A 19635-nucleotide genomic window follows, 5' to 3' on the forward strand; every position below is an offset into this window, starting at 1 on the left:
TGTAGTCCACATAGCTCAATACACCATACTTGGATGACAAGAGCATATTTTTCTTTTTAAAAAACCTTTAACAATGTACTGCAAACTCCACAATCTTTATTATAATCACCTCTATTTTCAAGTGATAGGTTTGTCATTTCCTATGTATATTACCCTTATCCACTACAAATGAGAATCTAAGTACTGAAATGCCATAACTTAACAAAGGTCATCATGAACGCATTTCTCTAGGCAATGAGATCCTTATTACTCTCTGACCGTAAAGTGATCCAGTGTCTGAATCCATTTCCGAAGGTCTGCTTTCTAGTACAACTTCTGATATCAATTGCTTTAGTATGGTTAAGTCTCAGAACTGTGGCCCAAAACAAGGACTTATGTGCAATTATTTGAGAGGTGACACAAGAATGGAAAATTGAGGGAGCAGAAAGTGTTGAGAAACAGCCAATGTAAGAATATGTTTTTAAGATGATCAGTATGAGCAATAAAGGGTTTGACTCAACCAGGATCTTTTGAGAATCACACAGGATACCCTCATGTATAGTTTGACTGTTGAAGGCTATGACATCGATCCACTGGCTCCCATCACTATGTTGTTAATAGTTTTCCCCAAGGGTGTTAACTATGCACTTCTGTTATAATTATGTGGGTATCCAACAGGGTTACCTGGCATTACAAGGCCCAGGGAAATGCACAATGGATGCTGACGTAATGTGCTCTCAGCAAGATGAGAATGTGAACTTCCATGGACTGTCCACCACAGCTAAAATCAAGTGAGACAGACAAGAGGCATCAGGCTTATCAGCAAAGACAGATACCTGAGAAGACTGATCCATTATGAATGTTTAAGTGATGAAGGAATTTCTTAAGCCTATTAAGAGCCTAGAAATATCATGCAAGTATCCATAAGGAGGATTTTTCCCCCAAGGCCTCTTAAAAGCAATGCTGTCTTTAAATCTATGTATGATTCTCAGAGTCCATAGTCTCTCATGGTTCATCTCTCCAAGAAATAAGCAGAGTTTTAGAGGGTGGGGGGGATTGGTTAGCCTGGTGATGGGTATTAAGGAGGGCACGTACTGCATGGAGCACAGGGTGTTATACGAAAACAATGGATCGTGGATCACCACATCAAAAACTAATGATGTATTGTATGGTGACTAACATAACATAATAAAATTTAAAAAATAATAATAAATCTATGGATGAATCTTTTAATTCTGATTTGGCTTAACCTGGGGGATAAGAGATGTCATGCATGACACAGAGGTTCCAATCTATCAAGATGAGTAAGTGAAATGTGTTTAAACAGGTTTTAATTTGTTAAATGTGAACACTGAATTAAAATGTCATTTATTTTGTTCATAGGATGGTTTCAGGATTGAGAAAAATCAATCCACAGCAGTCCACTGAGTGAGAACTAGAAATGATAGTCAAGTTTGTTTTCTAATGACCTTTGTCTTATAGCTGTCAGTTATTTCTGTACATTATCTCACCTAGCAAGAACAGCTCAAATCTATGTGAAAGCCCATTCATGAATTATGGTAAAGGTCAAAATCCTCCAGGATAATGGGTCTGGGGGGGGCTAGGGATTGAAGCAAGTTGCCTCATACATAAGCTTACCTTTGACTAGTCAATGGGAAGCTTTTTGGTTACTTCTGTGGTTGAACGCTGGTAATAACAAATCATCCCCCAAGTTTCACTTGTGGTCCTTGCTTGGCTGGGGTACTCTATGCAGGAGATGACTATCATTCTTTCCTATATTTGATATTATAAACATTTGGAGAGGTAATCTTTGCCTTGTCATTTTTTTAACCTTAAAGGTCTTAAAGTTTTCAATGTATTTATGTAAATATTCTTACTGGAAAATCTTTAAACTAAGTACAGTGGTTCTGCTACTAGGCAGATCTTGGGCCACTTGCTTAATTTCCTTAAGTTGCCTTCACTACATCCCATATGTTTTCATTCAACCAATCTAGAAGGTGCTGATTTTTGACAAGTTAAAATAAAGGCACAGAGTATATACCACCTGGGAGTTAGTAAAAATCATATAGTTTGATGTAATTTGATATTTAATTCAGAAAGCTTTACCTGAGCTAAGTGAGGAGTTGCTTTTATCAAGCTGGAGGAGAACTATCCTGCTGCCTGATTCATATAGGCTGTAGGAAGCTCTTGGCTTTCACTCCCTGGCAGAGTAGACAGATTGGCCCTGAATTCTGTCATCTAAGAAGAACACATCTAGAAATCCTCTAATGAGCTTCTTGATGAGATAAGACTGTTCTTCTCATGAGATTTCAGGAAAGGCAGGAAGTTCATTCCACATCTATTTTATATGAGTCAAGGCTAGCAGAATGTAATACGTTTGACCAACTAAAGAATTGAAGTAGCCTATTTTGGAGTCTGAAAAAGGGCCTGCATCTTCCCACCTCAGTGGATCCCCTTGTGCCTTAGTTTTTAAATGGTCTCTTGTCTCGGTCAGGCTTTGATCAGAGAAGCAGCGTTGCTATAAGTGATACAGAATAAATTATTTATTGTAAGGATTAGAATTTGTACAATTGTAGTAGCTCTTGGAGAATTCTACACTAATATGTTGTCTCTGCAGCTGATGTTGAGCCAGAAGATACTCTACTTCAGTTGGTCTGGCAGTTGGAACCAAAAAGTAAATGCAAAGTGGGAGATGGTGAAGAGAAACTAACCTCATCATTTTGTCACCACTTTTAACCACAATGAAATGAGTGACCTGTAGTCTTTTCTTTTCTTTTCTTTTTTTTTTTTTTGCACAGAGTTACTGGCCCAGGAGTTGGAATCTCATGGACCTGGAAAAGCCTCAGGCTCTCATGAAGCCCCAAAAGATAAGTGAGCAGATCAATAATGATTAGCACAAATGCCCACAGGGCCTTCATTGCATTAAAATAGTTGTTGGTTTAAATCCTCCTACAGCTCATGCAAAATTATTTTGTGACTAGCTATAACCCAGAATTGTAATGTATAGGCCTTATGCTATGAAAGTCAATCTAGTATTCATAGGGCTGCGACCCTATTTCTTTTTGCACTGCTAGAGGTCACTTACTGCCTTTCAAAGGTTCTTCTTTGTTTTGTTTTTTTGCCTAGTCAATGGTTCCAATGCAACAGAGGAGGATTTGAATGGAGAGAATGAAGTCTGTAGATAAAATGAAGGTGGGTTGAGGGCCTATAAAACCTGCAATGAAGGAGGGGAGCATGATTAGCTCAATGTTGCTATTCTTCTGAGCATGCCATCAAGGAAATTATCCCTTCTGTTTGGGAGAGAGATGACATGGAAAGAATCAGTTATTGGAAAGGCTCAATGAACAAATATGATTTTGGTTAAATTTATTTTGTTATCAGTTCAAATCATCCAGTCATTTGGAGGAGAAAGGGAGGTTTTTGAACCCCAGCTTATCCTCACTTGATTTAAGCAAGTAGAATGATAGCGGTTACTTTGTTCCAAAGCCTGGAAAAAGGAGGAAACAAAATCAAAGGTGTTTATGTACAGTGGCAAATTATATTTTTAATACTTGTCAGCAAAATATTTTCAAGTTCTCTATTTAGAAGTAATTTAACTTTAATTATTAAGCATTGCTTTGTCAGACATAACAAGGAATTATTTATGTATGTTACTAGCTTAACTCCTCATCCTTGCAAAAATAGTTATCTTCTGCACAGGAGAAGAAGCTAAGCTCTGGACATCAGCAAGATGGCAAAATAGAAGTTTCTAACTCTCATACCTACACAGAAACACTGATTGTAACAACCTCCCATGGATGAAACTATCTTTATGGGAACCAAGACATTCAGCTGAGAGGTTCCAGCACCCCAGTGGAGGAAAAATTTGGAGAATAAATGCATTGAAAAGGGTGAGAAGAAAGTTTCACTGTATCCATGCCATCTCTCCTTCATGGTAGCATAGCTCAGTGCCATGAGAGACCCATTTTGCCTGTGATTTCTCCTGTGAAGTGAGCACTGGGCTTTTCCAGCCTTGTGGGATGCTATCCAAGAAGCCCTCTTCTGTCTTGCCCCAAGAACACTGGGGGGATTGGCACAGCTCAGTAATCTGAGAATAGCCAGAACAGGGCAAAGGGGAGGGGACTCACAGAAACCAGCATATGGATCTCAACAACTTGCCAAAGATCCCACTAACAAGCTTGTGGACTCCACAGAGATCCCCACTCATGAACCCCATAGGATGCCTCACCTCTGCACACCTCTTCACCCTGACTAGTAGACACACACCCTGAACTGCACACCGTCTCTCCTGTTGCTGACACCTTGCACTCTCCCACAGATGGTGTCTATAAGCCTCTGCAAATTGTGCTTATGAGCCTTCACAGATGTCATATGCAAGCCCCTGCAGACAGCATATGGATATCCAGCAGCTAGCTTAACAATACTGGATTGGGAGAGGCACACAGTCTTAAATACTTCAAGGTAGTCCTTTATGAGAAATAAATGAAGCTTTTCAGGACCTGGCTTGGATTTGTGGGATCAAGAGAAGGCACACAGGGGTGCCTGGGTGGCTCAGTTGTTAAGCGTCTGCCTTTGGCTCAGGTCATGATCCCAGGGTCCTGGGATCAAGCCCCACATCAGGCTCCCTGCTCTGCAGGAAGCCTATTTCTCCCTCTCTCTCTCCCACTCCACCTGCCTGTGTTCCCTCTCTTGCTGTCTCTCTCTCTCTCTCTCTGTCAAATGAATAAATAAAATCTTTAAAAAAAAAAGAGAGAAGGCACACAATCCTAAGACATCTTCCTCATAAGGAAACCCAGAGTGTAGTGGGAATATCCATTGGAAGGATCTGAGACACTCCCAGATTGTCTAGCCAGGCTGACTGGTGAAGATCTTTCTTTCCCAAAGCCAGATCATTTGAAATTATTCAGTGAAAGGAAAAAAAGAAAACAAATAGGGAAGAGTGAAGAAATCCAAGAGGACTTTTGGGGCAATAACAAATGAATCAACATATATTACTGAAATCCCAGAAGTTGCAGAGAAAGAGAAAGAGGCAGAGGTTGCAGAGAAAGAGAAAGAGGCAGAAAAAGGCAAAAATTATTTGAGGAAATAATGGCAGAAAACTTCCTAAATCTGGGGAGGGAAATTAACCTCTAGATCCATGAAGCTCCCCCAAAACCTTCAAAGACTGAACATAAAAAGGTCTTCACTGAGACATGCTTTTAGCAAACTGTCAAAAGTCAACTACAGAGAGAATTTTGAAAACAGCAAGAGAAATGTGACCTGTCACATACAAGGGGACCCCCATGAGAGTATTAGCAGAAACCTTGCAAGCCGAGAGAGAGAGGGCACAGATTAAAAGTGTTGAAAGAAAAAACCCTGTCAATCAAAAATACTATACCCAGTAAAGCTGTGCTTCAGAAATGAAGAGTGATTTAAAAATTCCCAAAGAAATGCTGAGGGAGTTCATCACCACTAGACATGCCCTACAAAAATGCTAAAGGATGTTCAAGTTGAAAATGAAATGATGCTAATAAGGAACATAGAAACATATGAAAGTATAAAACTCATTTTAAAGGTAAGGATATAATCAAATTTTAAATACTCTGAATATTGTAATGGTGGTATATAAATCAAGTTTAACTCTAAATAAAATTAAAATATATTAAAAATAGTTATAGCTACAATACTTTAAGTATAAACAATATAAAAAGATACAAATTGTGACATCAATAACAAAATGTATATGTATGGGGCAAAAGCATAGAGTTTTGTATTCAATTAAAGTAGTTTTCAGTAAAAATTTACTGTTATGACTATGAGATGTTCTGTGTAAGCCTCATGTAATCATAAAGGAAAAACCTATAGTAGATACACAAAAAAGATAAAATGAATTGAAGCATACCACGAGAAAAAAAAAATCTTCAGATCACAAAGGAAGACATCAAGAGAGGAAGAAAGGAACAAGGAACTACAAAACAGTCTGAAAACAATAAATAAAATGGCAATAATAGAACTTACCTACAAATAACTATTTTAAATAGAAATGGATAAAATTTGTCAATCAAAAGACAGGCTGAAGGATAAGAAAAAACAAGATATAACCATATACTGTCTATAAGATTCATTTTCTTTCTCTGTTTTTAGCGAAGTATAATTAATGTATAGTGTTAAATTAGCTTCACATATACAACATGATTCAACAATTCTATACTCCATGCTCACCATAAGTGTAGTCACCAAACAACATTATTACATTCTTATTGACTATATTCTCTATGCTGTACTTTTTTTAATCTCTGTGACTTATTTTGTAACTGGAAGTTTGTACCTTTTAATCTCCTTTATCTATTTTACCTATTTCCCAACCCACCTCCCCTCTGGCAAGCACCAGAATGATTAGAATCAAAAAGATAAAAAACATGTGTTGATGAGGATGTGGAGAAAAAGGAACAGTCATGCACTGTTGGTAGGAATGCTAATTGGTGTAGCCATTGTGGAAACAGTACCAAGTTTCCTCAAAAAATTAAATATAGAAATATATGATCCAATAATTTTACTACTGAATATTTATGCAAAGAAAATGAAAACACTAATTTGAAAAGATATATGCACCCTTATGTTTATCACAACATTATTTACAATAGGCAAGATATGGAAGCAATCCAAGTGTCTACCAATAGATGAATGGATAAAGAAGATGTGGTAATATATAAAATGGAATATTACTTGGTCATAAAAAGTAAGATTTGGCTATTTGCAACAACATAGATGGACCTAGAGGGTATAATGCTAAGTGAAATAAGTCAGGCAAAGAAAGAAAATACCATATGATTTCACATATATGGAATTTAAGAAACAAAGAAAAAAAGACAAACAAAACAGACTCCTAAATACAAAGATTGCCTTAGATTTAAAAATATATATAGGCTGAAAGTGAGGGGATGGAAAAGATATTCCATGTAAATGGTAACCCAAAGAGAGCAGGGGTGCCTATATTTATATCAGAAAGCAAAGTCAAAAACTGTAACAAGGGACAAAGGAGCCATTATATAATGATAAAAGGGTCAATTCATTAAGAGGACATAACTATTGTAAATATATGTGTATTGAATATTGGAACACCTAAATATCTAAAGAAAATATTAAAAGAAATCAGGAGAGAAACAACAACAACAATACAATAAGAGCAGGGGCTCTAATACCCTACTTTCTTTGGTGGATAAGTTATCCAGACAGAAAATCAATAGGGAAACAGTGGACTTAGACCAAATGGAACTAACAGACATTTTTAGAACATTCCATTTGTAGCAGCAGAAAACACATTCTTTTCAGGTGCACATGGAACATCCTCCAGGACAGGTCATATGTTATACCACAAAACAAGACTTAACAAATTTAAGAAGACTGATATTGTATCAAGCATCTTTTCTAACCACAGTGGTATGCAACTAGAAGTCAATTACAAGAAGAAAACTGGAAAATTCAGAAATCTGTGGAGATAAATCAACTTCCTACTGAAGAACCTATATGTCAAAGATTTCAAAAAAGAAATCAAGAAATATCTTGAAGCAAATGAAAATTGAAGTGCAATATATAAAAACTTATGGGATACAGCAAAAGCAGTTCCAAGAAGTTTATAGTGATAAATGCCTATATTAAGAAAAAAAAAATCTCAAATAAACAACCTAACTTTACACCTCAAGAAACTAGAAACAAACAAAAAGAACAAACTAAGCCCAAAGTCAACAGAAGGAAGAAAATAAAAATCAGGATAGAAATAAATGAAATAGAGACTATGAGAGACTATGGACCCTGAGAAACAAACTGAGGGTTCTAGAGGGGAGGGGGATGGGGGATGAGTTAGCCTGCTGATGGGTATTAAAAAGGGCACGTACTGAATGGAGCACTGTGTGTTATATGCAAACAATGAATCATGGAACACTACATCAAAAACTAATGATGTAATGTATGGTAATTAACATAACATAATAATAAAAAAAGAGACTAAAAAGACAAAGAAAAGATCGTTGAGACTAAGAGTTGGATTTTGGAAAAGATAAACAACTGACAAACCTTTAGCTACACTAAAAAAAACAAAAACAAAAGAAAGACGACTAAAATGAATAAAATCAGAAGTGAAAGAGGAGACATTACAACCGATACCACAGAACTACTAAGAACAATAAGAAACTGCTATGAGCAATTATATGCCAAAAAATTTGATAACCTAGAACAAATGGACAAATTCCTAGAAACACACAGCTTATCAAGGCTGAATCATGAAGAAAGAGAAAACCTGAACAGACTAATAATGAGTATGGAGATTGAATAAGTATCTGAAACTTCTCCAAAGGTAAAGCCCAAAACAAGAAGGTTTTATTGGTGATTTCTAGCTAATATTTAAACAAGACTTTACATCAGTCTTTTTAAACTCTTCCAAAATATTGAAAGGAAAGGAATACTCCTAAACTCAGTTTACAAGACTGTCATTACCTCAATACCAAAAACTAGGCAAGGACACTACTAGAAAAGAAAATTACAAACCAATATCATTGAAGAACATAGACACAGAAGTCCTCAACAAAATACTAGCAAACCAAATTCAAGTGCACATTAAAGTATCATATACCATGACCAAGCAGAATTTATCCCGGGGATGCATGAATCATTTAATATACAAATATGAATAAATATGATATCTACATTAACAAAATGAAGGATAAAAATCATATGGCCAACTCAGTAGATGTAGAAAAATCATTTTACAAAAGTCAACATTGTGTCATAATAAATGCTCAACAAGGTAGGTATAGAAAGAACTTACTTCAATACCATAATGTCCATGTATGACTGCTAACATCATACTTATGGTAAAAGGTTGAAAGCTTTTCCTCTAAGATCAAGAACAAGACAAGGGTACCCACTTTCACCACTCCTATTCAACATAGTACTGGAAGTCCTAGGCAGAGCATTTAAGCAAGAAGAAGCTATAAGAGGCATCCAAGTTGGACAGGAAAAAGTAAAATGAGCTCTGTTTTAAGATGACATGATCTTACATAGAGAACTCTAAAGACTCCAAAAAACAAACAAAAAAAACCCTATTGAAATAAATAAATTCAGTCAAGTTGTAGGATACAAAATCAACATGCAAAATCTGTTGCATTTCTATACACTAACAACTATCTGGAAAAGAAATTAGGAAGACAACCCCTTTTATAATAGCATCACATAGAATAAATACTTAGGACTAAATTTAACCAAGGAAGTTAAAGATCTGTACACTAAACTATGAAACATTGATGAAACTGGACTATCTTTTAATACCATACACAAAAATAAACTCAAAATAGATTAAAGGTCTAAATGTTAGACCTGAAACCATAAAAATCCTAGAAGAAAACACATGCATTAATTTCTCTGACATCAGCCTTAGCAATCATTTTTTAGATATGTCTCCTCAGGCAAGGGAAACAAAAGCAAAAATAAACTATTGGGACTACATAAAAATAAAAAGTTTTTTTAAAGATTTTATTTATTTGACAAGAGAGGGAACACAAGAAGAGGGAGTGGGAGAGGGAGAAGCAGGCCCCCCGTGGAGCAGGGAGCCCGATGCAGGGCTCGATCCCAGGACCCTGGGACCATGACTTGAGCCAAAGGCAGATGCTTAATGACTGAGCCACCCAGGTACCCCCAAATAAAAAGCTTTTTTAACAGCAAAGGAAATCATCAACAAAATGAAAAGGCAAATGACCGAATGGGAGAAAATAAGGGGTTAATATACAACTCAATACAAAAAACTATCAAGTTAAAAAATGGGCAGAAGACCTGAATAGACATTTTCCAAAGACATACAGATGGCAAACAGGCATGTGAAAAGTTGTTCAACACCACTAATCATCAAGGAAATGAAAATCAAAACCACAATTAGATATCACCTTAATCCTGTTAGAAAGGCTGAAATGAACAAAAGTAATAACAATGTTGGCAAAGATGTGGAGAAAAAGGAATCCTTCTACACTGTTGGTGGGAACATAAATTGGTACAGTGACTGTGGAAAACAATATGGAGGTTCTTCAAAAAATTAAAAATAGAAATACCATATGATCCAATAATTCCACTATTGGGTATTTACCCAAAGAAAATGAAAACACTAATTCAAAAAGATATATGCATCCCTATATTTATTACAGCATTATTTATAATAGCCAAGGTAGGGAAGTTACCTAAGTGTCCATCAATTAGGACAAATGGATGAGGATGATATGGCATATATGAAATGGAATATTACACAGCCATAAAAAGATGAGATTGTGCCATCTGAGAGGACATGGATGGATTTAGAGGGTATTATGTTAAGTGAAATAAGTCAGGCTGAGAAAGACAAATACCATATGATTTCACTCATAAGTAGAATCTAAAAAAAAAAAAAAACACAAAACAAAAGAACAAAAGAAAAGAATCGGACCTATAAATACAAAGAACTGATGGTTGCCAGAGAGGAATTGTGTTGGGAGTTGGGCAAAATGGGTGAAGGGGAGTGGGAGACACAGTCTTCTAGTTATGGATTAAAGTCACAGGAATAAAAGGCACAGCATAGGGAATATAGTCAATGATATTGTAATAGTGATGCCTGGTGACAGATGGCAGCTAAACTTGAGGTGAACATAGCATAATGTATAAAATTGTCAAACCACTATGTTGTACACTTGAAACTAATGTAACATTGTGTGCCAACTATACTCAAAAAATGATGAAAGAAATTGAAGATTACATAAATTGAAAGATATCTTGTGTTCATGGGTTGGAAGAATTAATATTGTTAAAATGTCCATACTACTACAGATTCAATGTAATCCTCAACAAAATTCCAATGTCAGGGGCACCTGGGTGGCTCAGTCAGTTAAGCGTCTGCCTTTGGCTCAGGTCATGATCTCAGGGTTCTGGGATCAAGCCCTGCATCTGGCTCCCTGCTCTGCGGGAAGCCTGCTTCTGCCTCTCCTGCTCCCCCTGCTTGTGCTCTCTCTCACTCATCAAATAAATAAATAAAATCTTTAAAAAAAAGTTCCAATGTCAGTTTTCACAGAAATAGAAAATAATCCTAAAGTTCATATGCAGTGATTAAAGCCTCAAACATAAGACCTGCAACCATAAAACTCCTGGACAAAACATAAGAAAAATGTGCATCAATGTTGCTCTTAGTAATGAATTTTTGGATACAAACCCCAAATCCAGGCAACAAAAGCAAAAATAAGTCAGTGGGATTACATCAAATTAAAAAGCTTCTGGGTGGCTCAGTTGGTTAAGCATCTGACTTTGGCACAGGTCATGATCTCATGGGATTGAGCCCCCTGTGTCAGACTCCACCTAGCAGGTAGTCTGCTTGTCCTCTCCCTCTCCCTCTGCCCTGCTCCCCACTTGTGTTTTCTCTCTTGCAAATAAAATCTTAAAAAAATAAAAACTTCTATACAGCAAAAGAAACAATCAACAAATGAAAAAATGATATATGGAATAGGACAAAATGGTTGTAAATCATATATCTTATAAGGTGTTAATATACTTTATTGGACTCTCCACAGTTAGTCCACTATTCCACCGCCCTAAAGCCACCAGGACCAGGTACCACAACTACTGACAGCTCTTTCCCCAGAGTGCACTGGAATTATTCAAACTAGCCAATCCAGCCTGTTTACCCTGCCTTGATGTTTCTATTCCATAGTAACTACAGTAAAGGCTCTAACTTCAACAAAAATTGAAATAAAGAGGATTATATCAAACAAAAGTTTTTGCAAAGTTAAAGAAACCATTAATAAAATGAAAAGGTGACCTACTGAATGGGAGAGAAGCTGTTTGCAAATTATATAGCTCATTAGAAATTAACTTACAAAATATATAAAGAACTTACATAATATAAAAAAATAACTGGACAGAGGACTTGAATAGACATTTTTCAGAAGAATACATAAAGATGGCCAACAGGTATATGAAAAGATATTCAACATTACTAATCATCAGTGAAACACAAACCAAAACCACAATGAGATATCATTTCACACCTGTCAGAATGACTATTATCAAAAAGACAAAAAATAACAAATGTTGGTGAGGACATAGAGAAGGGGAAAACCTCATACACCATTGGTGGGAATGTAAATTGGTGCAGCCAATTTATGGAAAACAGTATGGATGTTCTCAAAAAATTAAAAGTAGAACTACCATTTGATCTAGGAATTTTACTTCTTGGTATTTATCCTAAGAAAATGAAAACAATCACCTGAAGAGATATATGCACTCTATGTTCATGAGAGCATTATTTACAAAACCAAGACATAGAAGCAACCAAAATGTCCATCAATAGATGAATGGATAAAAATATGTGCTATGTATATGTGTATGTATACATAATGAAATATTACCCAGTCATGAAAAATAAAATCTTACAATTTGCAATGGCATGGATGTACCTAGAAGGTATTATACTAAGTGAAAAAGGTCATACAGAGAAAGATGAATATCGTATGATTTCACATATATGTAGGATCTAAAAATCAAAACAAAACAAAATAGAAACAAACTCATAGATACAGGAAAAAACTATTGGTTACCAGAAGGCAAGTGGTTAGGGGGTTGGTGGGTAAAATAGGTAAAGCAGGTTAAGAGGTACAAACTTCAAGTTATAAAATAAATAAGCCATGGGGATGTAATGTACAGCATAGGAAATATTGTCCATAATATTTTAATAATTGCGTATGGTGACAGTAACTAGACTGATTGTAAGAGTCATTTCAGAATGTATAAAAATATCAAATCACTATGGTGTATGTCTGAAACTAATATGATCTTGTGTGTCAATTAGACTTCAATAAAAAAAATTGTCCCAATTAAAAAGAAAAGCTCTAACTCACATTTCCCCTTTGCTCTGTCTCCTGACCAATCCTGCTGTCTTTCCCTGACAGGCTTTGTTTGCTGTGCCTCCTGGTGCTGAGCTTCCTGTTTCTAGATATCTGTGAGGATAAAAATTTCCTCTTTTATGGCAGTCATTTCATATCTGATTAAAACAGATCCTAGGTACATTTTAAAACAATTTCTATTATAATTTGTGTAATTTGATGGCTCTCAGCTAGCAACTACAAGCATGTACAAGCCAGACACCCAGCCAAATAAATGTTAGGGATCCACAGGCTTGCTCACATTGGAATTCCAGGCAAATGATTTACTGAGTAAATGAATAAGGCTATTTGATCTTCACAAAACCATTCCACAAAGAATGGGTGTTTTGATTCTTCAAATGACAAAAACGAAGCTCAGAGAGGTTCACTGCCATGTGCGAGGTCTCACAGTTGAAGGGGAGTTGCACAGCCAAGCCTATCTGATGGTGGCACAGCTGGAGACCCCACATGAATGTCCTGCCCTTCCTCTCAGTCTAAGCCCTGGAATGTGTACCATGACCAGGGAGAAAAAATTCAGAGGGGACCTTTAAATTTGAGGAGAGGATCAGATGTGAGAGGCTTGTTTCACTTGGTGATGGGTGCTGACATTGATACTGTAGCCCCAGAGCAGGATGTATGGTGTCTTCTTAGCCTTTTGTTTCTCCCAGAGCAAACATCACATGCCGAGGTTCATGGCTGACTCCTCATGCGGCTTCTCCATCTATTTCCCTGTCTTGATCTGCCTGAGCCCTTCCCATGGAAGTGGTAGGACATCTGCTAGAAAACCTCCTTGGATGTGAGCTTCTGGTCCACTTTGTTCGCATACTTGATGTTAACTTGCAAACTGGGTGAAGCCTCAGTACCCTTCTTATTGGCCATACTTGTCATTGATGACCATCTTATCCTTGAAGCAGTACAAGGCTGAGAAGCTCGTTGGGCACCTTCCCCTTGGCTACACTCTGCACCATGGTCTCTGGTGGCCATTTCTTCTGAAACAAGAGCAGGGAGGTTGCCAGACTTCTATTCATGATGGAATCCTCATCCAGGAGGATGATTGGAAGTAAAGGTATCCTACTGCTGCTTCAGTTCATCCAGGTGGACTATACTCCAGCTGATGTTCTCCTCCCCATTGGACTCTGAGTAGAGATTGGCCTAGTGTTCCTCATATGGTTCAAAGTCCATAAACTCCTCTCCCTGCCCCTGGTCAGCTCATAATTAGGGTTTCCCACCGGGTTTCAGCAGAATTTCAAAGTACTGATAAACATTATGTCATTCTTACACTCAAGGACCTCATTCTCCTGTCAATCTACTGGCAAAACTCCAGTTTCTACATGTTCTCCACTACTTTGTTGCTACTATCGTGCAGCTTGTGTAGCTGCCCCAGCTTAGGATCCTTCCTCAGCTGCTTTTGCAGTACCATCTATGCTTGATGTCTTCTAGCACCTATGAGGACCCTCCACACTCTGTTCTCTTTATCAATGATCTCCACGTTCTCCACTTGGGACTCATAACAGTATGGACTTTAGGCATCAGCTACCTTTCCTTCTCCCCCCTGGGGATACCTAGGCCTTGGCCAACCAATGTACATCCTAGCCTGGCAGTCTAGAACAAAAGTCCCTGTCTGGAATCTGGTTCCTAAGGAGAAGCAAGTCATTACTCTGAAAAACCACCTCCTACCTCTCCTTACAGTTTTTTTTTTTTCTCTCCACCTGATCTTATTAAAGGTAACTACCTCAATGGAAATGAGGTATTCAGAGGTGAGCTGGGACTCTGCTCAGTAAATGAGCCTAAAACTATGGTTTGACTGGATCTCTTGCAGTTCCTGTTACCAATGGCTAGGAGCAGATTTGCCCTGGCCTAAAGGGCAAGAACGTGCACTCCTTAGTACATTTGAACAGGACATAGAGGGATTTTTCTGTGCCAAATCATATGAATTCTCTCCCACTATAGGAGGCAGAGCCTTCCTCTTCTGCTGCTCCATTGTGTACCCACTCCATTTCCACCAGGTTCACATTCACCAACACACTGTCTTCCCCCTATCGAACATCTTTGTCCTTATCAGGGCATATCCTTCTTGGAGGGAATTGATGATATGCTTCATGGGGAGGCCGTGTAGGTGACTCCAAGGACTGTACAGGTCATGTTACTTCTACCCAACCCTGTCCTCCACCAGAGTGCCAACACCAAATTCTTGGTCCATCTCCTCCAGTAGAGTGGCCTCTTCTCTGCTGAGTACATCTCCATCTGAAGCTGCTGGCTCTGCTCAGTCCATCAAGCAGACTTGTCCAGTGTCTTTTTATTCCCCAACTTCTGGTTCAGCAGGCACTTTTCATTGGCAGGTGCCGGTTTCTCTAGCTGCCATAAGGCAAGGAGACTGAAGATGTAGGCTGCAACCTGCCCTTCCATGGCACCTGTCCCTTGGTTGAAGGCATGGATTTCCAAAGGTATAAGCCTCAATTTTGCCCCAAGTTTGTTGGACTCTACCATGCTGAGTGATGGGGCATCTCCTGGGTTGAGTTTGGAACTGGCTGCAGCAGTGATCTCACAGGGCTGTCCTGTCTTTCCTGGCTCAGCACACATCCTGGATGGGCCCTGTCTGCTGCACTCCCACACAGGTGTGCAGGCATGGGCCTCAAGCTCCTTTCTGGCTTTTCCTAAAACTTATGTAATAAAAATATACTTTAAAATTTCAAGTAACCTTGAGCAAAAAATAAAATCCTTGAATTCCAGGGTAAAAGAGGCAGAACAGACAAGGCCACAGATCTACTCTGCAGAATTCCCCACAGCTTGTCATGACCATTTCCACACAGTAGGTACAGCGGAACCAGCCTCAAGACCCCTTTTTATCCCAAGGCTGTGGATGGGCCTGAATCTTTTTTTTTTTTTAATTATGTTCAGTTAGCCACTGTACAGTACATCATTAGTTTTTGATGTAGTGTTCAATGATTCATTAATTAAGTATAATACCTAGTGCACATCACAACACATGCCCTCCTTAATACCCATCACCCTTTTACTCCCTCCCCCTACACTCCATCCCTCTGAGACCCTCAGATTGTTTCCCGGGGTTCATAGTCTCTCGTGGTTCATCTCCCTCTCTAATTTCTCCCCCTTTGGATTTCCCTCCCTTCCCCTATGGTCCTTTGTGCTATTGCTTATGTTCCACATGAGTGAAACCACATGATAACTGTCTTTCTCTGCTTGACTTCACTTAACATAATCCCTTCCAGTTCCATCCATGTTGATGCAAATGGTGGGTATTCATCACTTCTGATGGCTGAGTAATAGTCCATTGTATATATGGACTACATCTTCTTTATCCATTCATCTGTTGAAGGGCATCTAGGCTCTTTCCTCATTTTGGTTATTGCGGACATTGCTGCTATGAACACTGGGGTGCATGTGACCCTTCTTTTCACTACATCTGTATCTTTGGGACTCTGTACATCCCCTCAACCACCCCTCAACAGAATGAGTAGGGGCTGAATCTTTATATCCTGTCTGATGTATCCACAAAACATTCAATGCTATTACCTTTGGAAAGAGTGATTAGTTGTTCAGGCCTCAGAGAGTTGAGGGTGGTGTTTAAAGACTGTCCCTTGATTTCACAATCAAACTGACAAGAAGAGGTGTATAACCTGAACTTGGGTTCAGTGTACCTTTTTTAATAGAAAAATCACTCTACAATTGTATGCATTCCTTCCAATTTTAGTATATGTGCTGTTGAAGCAAACACCAATTGTGTGCATTCCTAAAAAAAAAAAGTCATTTACGGGACTCAAATAAAGGCTGATTATGAGCATCTACTTCCCAATCTTGTTTGGGAAAGCAGTTGTCATGACTTTGCCACATCTGAGATCTTAAGGGAATAATCAACTAATAAATGTCTTTCCTAATTTTACCACTTTTCCAGTTTGAGAGCACAGGGATCTCACACATCACAAACCCTAGACACACTTGGTTATTTAAGAGTAAAACTGCTGAGAAATCAATAAGGGTCTAGCTTTAGCTTCTGTGGTGCTATTAGCACCATGTCCAAAAACTAATCTAAAACTCCTAGCAGTGCCTCAGAACTGCTTAGCAGAAAATGTAAAAGGAATATCCACACTTTTAAGGGATTAATGATATGATTTTTTTCACCTAAGGTAAAGCTGGTTATGCCTTTTACAAAGAAATGTTCCAGGTTAAATGGAGCTGGGTATAAGTAAAATGGCCCCTTTGAATTTCAAAATGCATCTATTAAAATTCATGACTTTATAGAATATTTGGCTCAGGAATGTGATAGAACTGGGTTCTGATCTTAGTTTATCATCTAGCACCTGGAGCATTGTGGAAGCACAACTACAAAGTATTTTGTTTGTTTTAAAATCATACTTAGATCACTAAACTGCCTGAAGGTGGCTGAGGTGGTATCAAGGAAGAGGGATGGGAGAATATGACTATTTCTGGAGTGACAGGTTTCCCCTCTTATGAAGTGTCTGATTGGTCGCTGGAGTCCAGAAAGAGTGAGGCTGGCCTCCCACTTACTTAGGGGATGGTAGTAGAGACATTTTGGAGACAGTCATCATCCATACATGCAGGCACACAGCTACAATTAAAGTAAGACTTATTATTGCCAATTAAATCAATGGATATTTGATGACACTTAATAATAAAAAGGAAATCCTGAAAGTTAGAACATCATTAAGAAATTTTTAACACGCCTTAATGCAAGTATAGGATGTCAGTTTTATGTGCTGGAGCAAGAGAATGAGTAACTATTTTGTTCAAGCAGACAAAAAGCTAGCAAGAAATAAAAATATGAATTCTGTTGGATTGGCAGTTTGCCCACAGTTTCTCATTTGTCAAGAAGTTTGCATAAAGTCTCAGAATCTTTTGCACCATTTTCAATTAAGGTGCAAGATTTTGGCAAGCCACTTAACTCTTTCTAGGTAAAAAGAATAAATTTAATAATATTAAATTTTGTCCTAAGAAGCAAAAAAAAAAAAATTCTGAAACCATATGCCCTTACATTTACCCTATATAGGAAATACAGATGTGGATTCATATTGCTGAGACCCTTCTAAGATTAGTAGCAAGTTAACGGCAAGCATTTATGCTCAGACAGAAATCAAAATGAGTTACTGGCAAAAAATACATTATCGATGGTATATTAGGTGAATAAGTAACACTTGTCAGGAATATCTTTATAGTGGGACAAAAATCACTGAGGTTCAGAGTACAAATTAGCAGGCAACAAAATTATCTTTGAAGAGAATATATTAGTGGCAACTTCTGTTTTATTACTGAAAACCCATGACATATAAAAAGAGTTGTAATTTTTTTTTCCTTACAAGTAATGTCATTGTGACCCACAACATAGACTTGAATAGAGATGGAGTATATAGGGTATATAGCAATCAGTAATGAGCTTTAGCCAGGTCTTAGCATGCTACAGTATTGCTTGATGAGCAAAAGGCTTACGTCTACCTGCCAATCCTCATTATCTCATTCAGAGAGGATAGTTGCTAGCCAGTAATACCTCTTGATCTTGATTCAGTATTAAATGAAAAAAAAAAAAGCTGGAAACTCAACTGAGTATGCCTTGAAATATGATGTACCATTAGTCATATGGTAAGAACCAGATTGTCAACTAATTTTGCATGCTGTGCAGGGGAAAAGCTACTCAATGTAGCTAGTCAAAATTTTTTTTAATGAGATATGATAAACATTAATTCACAGTACTAATTATTAGAAAAAATTTCTTTTCAAGTGAATTCTCAGTGATAATCATCTGAGAGGTCCAGGTTTACTATTTCAAGGTCAAAAACATATTCATTTCATAAGATCAAAATTTTCTCTGTGACTGAGTTGTGGGTGAAAGTTGCTTTATCACTAAGATTATAATACCTTATTTTTAAAAAGTAACTAACATTTAGCATATTTAAAAACAGTATGCAAGTACTGGGAGAAAGTACAGACCTTCATGCAACCAAAGAATGATTCAAAACTCTATTCACCACTATCCCTCTTGCTGAAATAGCAAAATTTCCAGGTTAAGAGTGATATGTCTATCAATAGTGTCTAAATGGGTACCGAAAGTGTTCAGGGAGGACTCGGTGGCTCTACATTAAGATTAAGGAATGGTTATTATATCATGTCCATGACAGGCGAGGACAAAACAGCATTCATCTGTTCCAGAGAATTTTCTTCAAAAAGAAAAGTACATGTCAAGAGAACCTTCCAGTGGCTAATGGAATAAGACTTTGTGGAATTGCATGATTTGCAAAGTGTAATTTACCTGGACCATCATTTCTTTGGCAAGATTCGGGAGGAGCAGAGCTCTTTATCTATAGCATGTTTTTTGATTCATTTGATGAATGAGAATTCTGCTTTGCCTTGGCAGAGCATGAAGGGCATGGTTCCACAGCAAAAGTGAAGCCTCAGGAGGGGAGAAAAGATGGTGGAGGAGTAGGGGACCCTATTCCAACTGGTCCCTGGAATTGAGCTGGATATCTACCAGACCACTCTGAGCACCCATGAAATCAGCCTGAGATGTAAGAAGGTCTGGATCTCTACAAGCAGAATATTGCAGACAGTTGGTTTCTGAGGCAGGGAACCGTGATTCTGTGGGCAGATATCCGAGGATAAATGGCAGTGGGAGAGAGCCTGGCCCTGGGGATCCTACACCGCCAGTGAGCAATAGCCTCCCGTGCTGGGGACGTGGCACAGACTCGCAGACTGGTAGCGGTGGCAAAAGGACTTTAGGGCA

This window comes from Eumetopias jubatus, unplaced genomic scaffold (assembly GCF_037043125.1).
Source record: "Eumetopias jubatus isolate StellerSeaLion01/CBP00866 unplaced genomic scaffold, mEumJub1_p1.0 scaffold_7, whole genome shotgun sequence".
NCBI classification, from domain to species: Eukaryota; Metazoa; Chordata; class Mammalia; order Carnivora; family Otariidae; genus Eumetopias; species Eumetopias jubatus.